The sequence below is a fragment of the Capricornis sumatraensis genome, chromosome X (genome assembly GCF_032405125.1).
Source record: "Capricornis sumatraensis isolate serow.1 chromosome X, serow.2, whole genome shotgun sequence".
In the NCBI taxonomy this organism is placed as follows: domain Eukaryota; kingdom Metazoa; phylum Chordata; class Mammalia; order Artiodactyla; family Bovidae; genus Capricornis; species Capricornis sumatraensis.
This window is the reverse complement of record NC_091092.1, coordinates 80,342,584-80,353,243: the sequence shown is the minus strand read 5'-3', so window position 1 is coordinate 80,353,243 and position 10,660 is coordinate 80,342,584.

Genomic DNA, 10,660 nt, shown 5'->3' with positions numbered 1-10,660 from the left:
GTATATTGTTACCCTGCTTAACTTATATGCAGAGTACATCATGAGAAACGCTGGGCTGGAGGAAGCACAAGCTGGAATCAAGATTCCCAGAAGAAATACCAATAACCTTAGATATGCAGATGACACCACCCTTATGGCAGAAAGTGAAGAAGAACTAACGAGCCTCTTGATGAAAGTGAAAGAGGAGAGTGAAAAAGTTGGCTTAAAGCTCAACATTCAGAAAACTAAGATCATGGCATCTGGTCCCATCACTGCATGGCAAATAGATGGGGCAACAGTGGAAACAGCGGCAGACTTTATTTTGGGGGGCCTCCAGAATCACTGCGGATGGTGACTGCAGCCATGAAATAAAATAGAGGAAAAGAACAGAATGGGAAAGACTAGAGATCTCTTCAAGAAAATTAGAGATACCAGGGGAGCATTTCATGCAAAGATGTGCTCGATAAAGGACAGAAATGGTATGGACCTAACAGAAGCAGAAGATATTAAGAAGAGGTGGCAAGAATACACAGAACTGTACAAAAAAGATCTTCACGACCCAGATAATCATGATGGTGTGATCACTCACCTAGAGCCAGACATCCTGGAATGTGAAGTCAAGTGGGAACAACAGACTGGTTTCAAATAGAAAAAGGAGTACGTCAAGGCTGTATATTGTCACCCTGCTTATTTAACTTCTATGCAGAGTACATCATGAGAAACGCTGGACTGGAAGAAACACAAGCTGGAATCAAGATTGCCGGGAGAAATATCAATAACCTCAGATATGCAGATGACACCACCCTTATGGCAAAAAGTAAAGAGGAACTAAAGAGCCTCTTGATGAAAGTGAAAGCGGAGAGTGAAAAAGTTGGCTTAAAGCTCAACATTCAGAAAACAAAGATCATGGCATCCGGTCCCATCACTTCATGGCAAATAGATGGGGAAACAGTGGAAACAGTGTCAGACTTTATTTTTGGGGCTCCAAAATCACTGCAGATGGTGATTGCAGCCATGAAATTAAAAGACGCTTACTCCTTGGAAGAAAAGTAATGACCAACCTAGATAGAATATTCAAAAGCAGAGACATTACTTTGCTGACTACGGTCCGTCTAGTCAAGGCTATGGTTTTTCCTGTGGTCGTGTATGGATGTGAGAGTTGGACTGTGAAGAAGGCTGAGTGTCGAAGAATTGATGCTTTAGAACTGTGGTGTTGGAGAAGACTCTTGAGAGTCCCTTGGACTGCAAGGAGATCCAACCAGTCCATTCTGAAGGAGATCAGCCCTGGGATTTCTTTGGAAGAAATGATGCTAAAGCTGAAACTCCAGTACTTTGGCCACCTCATGCAAAGAGTTGACTCATTGGAAAAGACTTTGATGCTGGGAGGGATTGGGGGCAGGAGGAGAAGGGGACAACAGAGGATGAGATGGCTGGATGGCATCACGGACTCAATGGACGTGAGTCTGAGTGAACTCTGGGAGTTGGTGATGGACAGGGAGGCCTGGCTGGCATGCTGCGATTCATGGGGTCGCAAAGAGTCGGACACGACTGAGCAACTCAACTGAACTGAACTGAACTCCTTGGAAGGAAAGTTATGACCAACCTAGACAGCATATTAAAAAGCAGAGACATTACTTTGTCAACAAAGGTCCATCTAGTCAAGGCTATGGTTTTTCCAGTGGTCATGTATGGATGTGAGAGTTGGACTATAAAGAAAGCTGAGAGCTGAAGAATTGATGCTTTTGAACTGTGGTGTTGGAGAAGACTCTGGAGAGTCCCTTGGACTGCAAGGAGATCCAACCAGTCCATCCTAAAGGAGATCAGTCAGTGTTCATTGGAAGGACTGATGTTAAAGCTGAAACTCCAATACTTGGGCCACCTGATGTGAAGAACTGACTCATTTGAAAAGACCCTGATGCTGGGAAAGATTGAAGGCAGAAGGAGAAGGAGACGACAGAGGATGAGATGGTTGGACATGAGTTTCAGTAAACTCTGGGAGTTGGTGATGGACAGGGAGGCCTGGTGTGCTTCCGTTCATGGGGTCGCAAAGAGTCGGACACGACTGAGAGACTGAACTGAACTGAGTGTGTATCTGTTAATTCCCAATTTATCCCCTTCCTACTTTCCCCTTTGGTAAACACAAGTTTGTTTTGTAAGTCTGTGATTCTGTTCCTGTTATGTAAATATTTGTATCAGTTTTTTTGATTCTGCATATAAGTGATAGGATCTTAGTCTTTGTATGACTTATTTCACTTTTAGGATGATAATCTCTAGGTTCATCCAAGTTGCTGCAAATGGCATTATTTCATTCTTTTGATATGTATATACATATCATGTCTTCTTTATCCATTCCTCTGTCGATGGACATCTAGGTTGCTTCCATGTTTGGCTATTATAAATAGGGCTGCTACTGGGGTGCATGTATCTTTTTAAATTAGAGATTTCATCTTTTCCTGATATATGCCCAGGAGCGGGATTACCGGGTCATATGGTAGCTCTATTTTCAGTGTTTTAAGGAACTTCCATGCTGTTCTCCATAGTGGTTCCACCCATTTACATTCCCATCAATAGTGTAAGAGTGATACACTCTTTTAGATATATTGGTTTAGAGAAAATACATTATTAAAATGAACTTCACCAGCTTCTTTTTTCCTTTTTTAATGCAGTTGCCATACAATTCAAAATCACATATGTGGCTCACCTTTGTGGCTTGCATGATATTTCTATTGAACAGCGCTAGTCTAAATTCCATCAGCTCTTCCAGGGTACTTTGAAGGCCACCTTTTCTGCGAAGTTCTCTTTGATTCCCTTCTTGGAATCCCTTTTTCTGCTACCTACCTCACAGTATCACTGAGCACAGGCTAGCAGGCGTCTGTATGTGCCTCACCCATTCAACGGTATGTAAGCCCTCGGGGAAACAGGCCCAGTTGCCTTCCTCTTTGCAGCCTTCAGAGTCTTTGCTGGCCAAGCCCAGAGCTGGGCACAAGCACAGCTCAGCTGGTTCAGCTTAGATGAACTGAAGTGCAACCAGGGTAGGCATGGAGAAGCTGGCAGGACAGCCCCAGAGGTCCACCCAGGACCAAAAGCCCCATAAGCGCAAGCAGCAGAGGCCACTTCTTAATGTCATCTTTCTACCCCACTGCCTCAGGGCCCAACTGTTCAGCCCCCAGCTCCTAGAGAGGCAGAAGGGGCAGGACTATTGCAAAGGAAGCTTGGGGTTTCGGTTGCAGGTGCAGAGACCTAGGGAAAGGGTGCTTATTTGCATAAGTTATGAGTATTAGCCTGTATAGTGGGGATGTTACATAAGCAGGATCTGGAGTCAGAGAGCTGAGTTCAAATTCTAGATCTGCCTTGTGAAAACACTAAAACCATTGAATTGTACACTTTAAATGAGTGAATTGTGATGTGTGAATTATACTTCTATAAACTAGTTATATCCATTTATAAGCTGTAGAACCAGGAGCAAATAGCTTCACCTTTCTGTGCCTTAAGTTTTACATTGATAGGAGGAGGTGACCATTTTAGTACCTATCTCACAGAGCTCCTGTTAGAACTAAATGAGCAAATGCGTGTGAAGTATTTCATGGTATGCCCACAGTAAGTGCTTATTAAATGTCAGCTTCTATTATTCCTGTGTACCAAGCCCTGTGCTAATCTTGTCACATACAGTATTTCATTTGGCTCTCACAACAAGCTCAAATTGGCATGCCCGTATTACCAGCTGCATGCAGACATTTAGTCAAGAGGAGCCCTGTGTTGATGGAGGTGTCTATTGGCAGAGCTAGAATTGGACCCCTGGGTTCCTGCCCCTTCCCTCTTTGACATGGCTCTCTGCTCACAGGAATTTGGCCACCTGTGGGCAGAAATCTCAAGCAGGCCTCTCCTGAATACCAGTGAGGTCTGAGGAGATGTGAGAGGCCTTCCTCTAGGATATGTGTCTTTGTACCTGCGACCAACCCAGCAGGGGACCTCCAGACAGCCCTTAGGACTGGAGGCTGATCTAGGGCTAAGGCAACCATAGGGCAAGAATCATAGCAGCCGTGGCCATCGGGCCATACTGGCTAAGAGCACTCATGTTCTTAGAGCCAATTCTCACTTTGGAATGGTAAGGATTCACCTGGGGTTTCTTGATCACCTATGGGATCCCAGGAGCTGCTGTAGGTGATTCTCTACGTCTTATTTCTGTGAATCCTCACAATGAGGTAGGCATTACTGCCCCAGTTTACAGATATGGAGCAAGAGGCTCAGACAGGTGATTTACCCATTACAGAGCCAGGAATCAAATCCCATTCATTAACCAACTCATTCATTCATATTTCTTCATTCATTTATTCATCATCTATTAGGTGCTGGGGATACAAATGTGAATTAGTTTCTGTTATGGGAAAAATGCTGAGGTAGAACTGAGGAGGGAGGAATACAGTGACAGCTGGGAGGTGTGTGTGTGTGTGTGAAGTGTGTGGTGGGGGGATGCTGGCAGGCAATGAATGTCTCCCAGACAAAGCGTTTGGTGAAGAATAGATATAGTTTCACTGGGGTGCAGAAGTGAAAAGGTGAAGACATTTAGGGGAGGAATGGCTCAGGAAAATTGGGAAGGCCCAGCAGAATGTGGGTGTTTATGGGCGGTGAGATGGCACATGGTGTGGCTCGTGGAGGACATGGGGGCTGATGTGAGATGTGAACCTGCAGCCTGTGCTTTAAAGGTCTTGTGTGACAGCTCAAGGGGTCTGACTTGATTTGCTGAGCCTGAGGAGCCACTGAGGGTTTTCAGCGAATATGGTGCATTGATTTTATAGGAAGCCCTACAATCTAGTTCAAAGGACTTTCTTCAGGGCTCAGTTGGTAAAGAATCTGCCTGCAATGCAGGAGACCCTGGTTCAATTCTTGGGTGGGGAAGTTCCACTGGAGAAGGGATAGGCTACCCACTCCAGTATTCTTGGGCTTCCCTTGTGGTTCAGCTGGTAAAGAATCTGCCTACAATGCAGGAAACCTGGGTTCAATCCCTGGGTTGGGAAGATCCCCAGGAGAAGGGAAAGGCTACCTACTCCAATATTCTGACCTAGAGAATTCCATGGACTATATAGTCCTTGGGGTTGCAAAGAGTTGGACACGACTGAGCGACTTTCAGTAGTCACTAGTCACTACAAAACACCCTGCTATGAAAGCAGAGCACAGGGCAGATCTGAGAGGCTGGCCTGGAGACAGGCACCCACACCAAAGGCATCTGGAATAGGTCAGGAAAGAGATGAAAGATAAACTCCAGCCATAGCCCTCAGGAACAAAAACTCGGGGACAAATCTCCCAAGACTTGTTAGGTGGTAGATTCGACCGGAATGATTCAGTGCAGTGGATGGGTGGGGATTGAGGATGATTGCCAGGCTCTGTCTTGGGCCACTGGGTAGATGAGGTTCCAAGGCCCTGAGGCAGGAACAGAAGAAACAAACAAGCGGCAGGTTGCATTGAAGGTCATTTAGTTCTAGAAAGGCTGCATTTGGGGCCCAGCTGTGAGGTCTGGGCTGGAGAAATTTGAGAGCTGTCAGCTGATTTCTAAGATTCTTAGTCTAGTACTTCTCTTTCTACTCCACTCAGCCTGACTCAAATATCTTCTGCAAATGGAAGTTCCCCATGATGCAGGCCATCCTGAGCAGCAGATAAGCCCCCATTGGATCTGGACTCCAAGTGCAGTTCAGCTAGGAGGCAGGGAGGTTTCTACAGGGTTCATACAAATGCAGCAAGACTCAGAGTGGACAGACAGTGGGCTGGACAGAAAGCTAAGAGATTACCTTAGACAGCCTTGTTCCAGGCAGAATTCCCCCTAAACCCAGATTTCCCTGAGTACCCTCCCCCATCCTACTTAGTCAGGGAAGAGCTGAAAGAACTCTGGGTAAGGCAAGGACCAACCGGAATGTGATTTGCATATAATTTGCATAAGACAATCTGTTCTTTGGTAATTTTAAAGTGAAAATGTTATCATCGCTCTCTGGAGGGTCATTGCATGATTTTTCTCTCCTTTGTTCTTCCATATACACAAAGTGCCCCAGGTCTGCCCTCTAGGAGGGCCTTTTGGGGAGGAGGGGCCAGAGGGGGCTGGGAGAGGAGGACCCCCCCTCAGTGTCCTCCGGGCTTCCTCCTCAGGAAACCATGCAGACCCAAGCTTCTGTTGACCCTTGCTTAGGCCTCTTCAGAGGTCCCCCCAGGCCTAGGTTGCTGCCTACCTCCCCCTAACCCCCAGTTGCTGCCCTGCTCTGTGGCTTCCCTTGGGGCCCAAGCAGCTCACAGCACAGGCCTGGCTCAGGGGAGGCTTTCTAATAGGCGGATAATTGCCTCTGTTAATTGCAATTTGATTTCAGCAATCTTTCTGTGAGAGCCTGGAGGCCTCAGCCCCAGATAGGGAGAGAGGGTGCAGGGGCAGAGCCTACAAGCTAGGGTCTCACCTTGAAACTTAGCACCTGCTGGGGGTCCCCTAGACTCTGTTGCTGTGAGGTAGGGGACTGGGGTCTGAGCTGCATCTCACCCCGATGGCCTCATCTCTTCAAGAAGGACACACAGGGGATGGCTTTAACACCACTAGCCCCCAGGGAGCGGTTTGATAGTGCTTCTGGAAGGAGTGAGCTGGCGGGTACCCCAGGGTCAGAGCAGGGACCCTAGCAGAGTCTGGATGGTTTCCTGCTAGAGCCAAGAGGCTGCTGGAGTTGCTTTATGATCATCCCCATCCCTTAAGGAGCTTCCCTGGTGACTCAGCTGGTAAAGAATCTGCCTGCAATGCAGGAGACCTGGGTTTGATCCTGGGTTGGGAAGATCCCCTGGAGAAAGGAATGGCTACCCTCCCCGGTATTCGTGCCTGGAGAATCCCATGGACAGAGGAGACTGGCAGGCTACAGTTCATGGGGTTGCAAAGGGTCAGACACAATTGAGCAACTAACACTGTCACTTTCCATCCCTCAAAATTGTTCCTGGGGCTGCCACCATCTCTTCCTCCTTTCCAGCCAGCCCTGTCCTCCTCAGAGCATGGCTTTTGGAGTCCCACTGCCCAGTGCTCCTAGAACAAGTTCCTTTATTTCTCTCTGCTTCAGTTCCTCGCTTACAAAGTGGGGGAAATAATCGTACATCTGTTGTGCTGTCATGAGGATCAAACAGTCGACATATGCCAAGTTCTGCATCCAGTCCCTGGCATGTTTGAGCTTCTCTATAAGGACAGCTGGATTCTGGTTTTCACTATTATCCACACCTTCAGGCACAATGTTGCTGGTCCTAAGACCTGCAGCCTAAGGCCAGAGGGTCCCTGAGGGCCAACATAGAATCAAGTGAGGAAGCACCCTAAGGTGAAAGTCCCTGGATGGAGCAGGCCCTGAGGTAGGGTTGGGGCTGGGAGAGGGGGCCTTTCAGCCTGAAGTCTCCTGGTCTTTTTAGACACCAGGTGGATGTCTTCCCTGGTGGCTCAGATGGTAAAGAATCCTCCTGCAACGTGGGAGACCCGGGTTCGATCCCTAAGTTGGGAAGATCCCCTAGATAAGAAAATGACAACCCATTCCAGTATTCTTGCCTGGAGAATTCCAGGGACAGAGGAGCCTGGCGGGCTATAGTCCATGGGGCCAAAAAGAGCAGGACACAACTGAGCAACTAACACACACTAGTGGATGTTGGCTGTAATGTGCTCACTTGAAGTTAGTCGGGTTACTTCATCCACTCTCTTCCACCTTTGTCTACCCATCTGAACTAGCCACTCTTCCACCAGAGAAGAGGACTCTTTGGAAGAAGACGGATCCAGGGAAGGGGGAGGTTTGTGAGCCAGGTTGAGTCCTTGGAAACGTACCTGGAGACGGGGAACTGGGCTCAGGTTCCTTTTCCCACATGCTTTGTGGACTGGCCCCCTTCCCTGCCCCCGACTCCACCTCTCCCAGCCTCAGTTTGCCCCTCTGCACTAAGGGAGCTGTTCCATCTCCCACATGGGGTGGCCATGGGGATTAGCCAGAATAACACGTGGCAGCATGTAGGTAGGTGCCTAGTGAATAGCTGTTTCCTCCCTGCCCCCTCCCCTTTTTTCACATGTGAGGGGAGCAATTATCTCCCCATGTTTATGCATGTGCTGCATACCTCTGCCCACCCAGTTCCTCAGCGCAGAGGTGGAGGTGTCAGGCCCCTGCCTTCCTTCCCACAGCACACAGGCCTTCTCTGTTGCTGGTGAGGGCATGGCGGGAGGAGAGAGAGGCAGGCAGTGGTTTGGGGCCCAGGGGGAATGTCTCGGCGCCTGCCCACCACTTCTGACCTGCTGTTCTAGGCAGCATGCTAATTAAGCCAGGAGGACCCACAGAACAGAATTACAGGCCCCCTGCCTCAGTCCAGCCCCAAGTGGCCTGGTGTGGAAATGGGCTGCACAGACAGGCCCTTGGCTTGGGGTTTGGGGGTGGGGTAGAGTTGGGCTGAGGCAGCAGCCCAGAAAGGAAACAGAGGAGGGGGTGGCAGAGGTCTAGGAGAGCCTGGCCTGTGAGCAGGGCAGGAACCAGGAGCTGTGAGGAGAAGGCCATGATCTCTGCTTGATCCTGGCCTGTGCTGGGCCTGGTCTGGCCTGGCCCTGCCTGTAAAGAAGGTGTTGACAGAATGATAGGGTGGGAGGTCCTGAGATGGGGGCACTGAAGGGCCAGCATGCTGGGAGGTGACTGCTTGGTACATTGTCCTGGGGCTCCTGGTCTGCACCACTTACTGTTGATTTGTGTGACTGGGGCAAGTCCCTTCACGTCCCTGAACCTCAATTTCTTCCTCTCTAAAATGAGGCTGGTGACGATGTGTAGTGAAAACACGCAGGGGAAGGAGGCATACTAGATTCAGGAGAGTAATTACCTCTAGGAAGGGCAGGAGGAGGAGCCTGGGACAGGAGAGTACTTAAGGGCCCTTAACTCTATCTGGGTTGTTTTATTCCTAAAACAAGATATGGAATGACGTTAAGATTTGACAAAGCTGAGTGGTGGGTACAGAGGTGTTTGTTAACATTTTTTTCCTTGCGTCTTGCCTGCATGTCTGAAATATTTAATAATAAAACAAATGTCCAGTGACAGCATTATACACAGGATTCAAAATGTGCCGAACTCCAGGCATCTCTCACAGAAATGGAACTGATGTATTCTAGAAGCCCCACTGCTGATGGTGACCATGAGTCAGAGGTATATGCAAATCCATGCTTTTTAGGTTGAGTAGCAAAAAAACATTCTTCAAATTTACATACACTATTTGTGATATTAATAGGCATGTATAATGGAGGAATAAGGGCTTCCCAGGCACTAGTGGTAAAGAACCCACCTGCCAATGCAGGTCTTGAGATATAATGAGATGTGGGTTTGATCCCTAGGTCAGGAAGATCCCCTGGCAGAGGGCATGGCAACCCACTCCAGTAGTCTGCCCTGGAGAATCCCATGGACAGAGGAGCCTGGCAGGCTACAGTCCATAGGGCCACAAAGTGTCGGGCATGACTGAAGTGACTTAGCACACAATATGTCCATGTGAAGAGTCGTCTCATTGGAAAAGACACTGATTCTGGGAAAGACTGAGGGCAGGAGGAGAAGGGGGCAACAGAAGATGAGATGGTTGGATGGCATCACCGACTCAACGGACGTGAGTTTGAGCAACCTCTGGGAAATGGTGACGGACAGGGAAGCCTGGTGTGCTGCAGTCCATGAAGTCACAAAGAGTTGGACATGACTGAGTGAGCAAACAACAACAATATAATATAATATAATATATCATATATATATTCCTTTTCAGATTCTTTTCCCTTATATTTTACTACAAAATATTGAATTTAGTTCCCTGTGCAACACAGTAGGTTGGTGTTTATTATCTCTTTTTTGTATAGTGATGTGTGTGTGTACGTGCTAAGTCACTCTGGTCATGTCCAATTCTTTGTGACCCCATGAACTATAGCCTGCCAGGCTCCTCAGTCCATGGGATTCTCCAGGCAAGAGTACTATAGTGGGTTGCCATGCCCTCCTCCAGGGGATCTTCCTGACCCAGGGATGGAACCTGAGTCTCTATGTCTACTGCATTTGCAGGCAGATTCTTTACCGCTAGCACCCCCTGGGAAACCCTACATAGCGGTGCATATCTGTTAATTCCAAACTACTAATTTGTCCCTCCCAGGGATAAATTATCCAGATTTATCCTTAAAACCAGACTGCTGGTTTTAGGTTCGATGCATGAGACAGGGTGCTCAGGGCTGCTGCACTGGGATGACCCAGAGGGATGGGATGGGGAGGGAGGTGAGAGAGGGGTTCAGGATGGGGAACACATGTACACCCGTGGTGGATTCATGTCAATGTATGGCAAAACCAATACAATATTGTAAAGTAATTAGCCTCTAATTATATATATATATATATATATATATATATATAAAAGAAGGTTGAGAAAGAAAGGGATCATCCCCCTATCGTGAGGCTGGGTGAGTTTGTACTTAGAAATCATCCAGTCCATCATTCACTTCTCCATCTGCAGCTTCTGTACCTCTGGCCCTGGTGCATGCAGCAAGCTCCTTCTCAAAATTCCTTCCTTGGCTTCTGTGAAGCCTCCTTGTCTTGATTCTCCTCTGACTGCTATGGCTATGTGTTACCCGCCCCGCCCCGCACCCCCCCCCCACACACACTCACATACACACACACGTAATTACAGCCTTCTTTGCTTCCTCCTGCTT